We start from the raw sequence: 2,129 nt of genomic DNA on the forward strand, positions 1-2,129 counted from the left end.
TTTTCTTTTGTTTTTGGTTCTGTGTTTTTGAGCTAGGTTCTCTGTGGAGCCCCAGCTTGCCTGGAACTCAACATGTAGACCAGAGGCTGGCCCTGATCTCAAAATGATCACTGGTCTCTGCCTTCTGAGTAGTGGAATTAAAGGCATATGCCACCACATCTGGTACTAAAGTTAACAAGTTGTATTTGCCATGAGCTCATTAAGTGCATTGAATACTGATGACTTTTTAAAAAATATCTTTTAAAAAATCAAGTACTTTGAATATTGGAAAAAATGTAAAATATGAGAAAGTAAATTTCATGTGAATTTCCAGTTGTTGCTGCGTGAGTTTCTTCAAATAACTTTGATTAAAGTTTCCAGATTTGTATTTGGAAAACTGGGAAAAATTAGAACCCTTGAAACATGAAGTAACATATACAGGGTGTACAACAGTGGATCCTACGTTCTGGAGTGGGATAGATGTCTGCCCTTCAGTCTCACTCTGACATCTGTCCTCTATGAAACTTATACCATGTTTTTATGAGGAAAAGCTATTCTAGCCTATTTTATCAGTAAAAAGCATATTTTATGAGTTCCAAAGGACAACAGCCAAGATCATGCCTATAAACTTTAGGACTGAAATTTTGTTTTGTCTGCTCTAAGAATGTCAGTACATTGGTTTATCTGCAGTGTGAGGAAAATTATATGGTACATTCATTGTATTTATTTTCCATTAGGACAATGCACATATACCCTAACTCTCTACACAGCAGTACTTGCTAGTCTAACAAGTTTAGTTCTGTGTGTTTGTGTCTTGGTGATACAGAGTTCTTGGAAGTTTTATTTTATGTTTTCAGAATTTTACAGCTTTGTAGATAGAACTGTATGAATTTACCATAAATATAGGAGAAAGAAAGCAATAGCCTTGATGTTTGAGAGGACTAGTTCATAAAACAAAGATACACTGAAACTTTTCTTCAAGACATCTTTTTCTATCACATATATATTGCATATCTTAGTGTAGTCTTAAGCTATGTATATATTATACATAGCTTAGGATGCACTAGTGGCAGTTCTGGCATTACTGAGGCTCAGCTAATATCTTTCTTTGACAACAGAAAGCGCTCATATTCTTTTATCTACCTCTTTACTGAAAGAAGCACTACTAAGAGAGTGATTCAACCTTTCTGTTCTAGTAAACCCTTTCCTCCCCAAGTCTGTTTTGGTTAGGGTATTTTATCACAACAATAGAAAGCAAACTACAGCAATTATCAAATCAACAAATATCATGAGTGACCAAATACAAGAGGAAAAAAGAAAAATCTTACTGAAATAGCATATGGAACTAAAAGATATTTGAAGAGAACACTGGGAAAGACAGATTTGAAAAAATGGACAAGGCTTGTAAAGAACAAGAAAAGGTTAGCATGAAACGACTAGGTAGATGTCCAGGGGAGAAGGAGAGGGAGAAAAAATATTCTTGTCAATGCTTGTGACTGACATAACTTCCCAGAACTGAGAACAGTGATTTATACATTGCCTAGTTCAAGAATTAACTTATATCAAGCTGTATAGGTTGGTGTAGCCCTATCTTATACCAGTGGGATTGACAGAACACAAAAACAAAAAAGAACAGACCTGTCCTTACAGCCAAAGAGAAAGAATATCTGTTAAAATGTAGTGGCATGAGAACTTGGGTTTAAAAGTAAAAGACAGAGGATAGTGGATTGGTGTATTTGTTATGAAGAAAATAAATAGTAATAGATTTTAAAGCTACTTCTTTGAAAAAATGTTTTTCTTTTCTTTGCCTTATAGCATAAATAACTATTTCTCATCAGCGAATAGAGCAGTTCTCATCAGCAGAGTGTTGGACAAAGTGGGCACAAATCACCTATGGATAGAAACTATCCATATCATTTTGTTCTCTTCCTTTCCTCTAGTTGCTTATACATATATAACACCCAAATGGATGTTTCTCAGGATCCAAAAGTCATTATCAAGGAATACTAACTGGGACTACTGCTTGCATTGCTTTTATACCCTGTGAACTGATATCTTTGGCTACAGATTGTATAACTTATATTTTCTATTTTCCCAACATAGAATTAACAGATAGCAAGTACATAAGACAATATGAATAACATTCATTA

The sequence above is a fragment of the Nannospalax galili genome, unplaced genomic scaffold, assembly GCF_000622305.1.
Source record: "Nannospalax galili isolate Female #2095 unplaced genomic scaffold, S.galili_v1.0 scaffold1780, whole genome shotgun sequence".
Lineage (NCBI taxonomy): Eukaryota > Metazoa > Chordata > Mammalia > Rodentia > Spalacidae > Nannospalax > Nannospalax galili.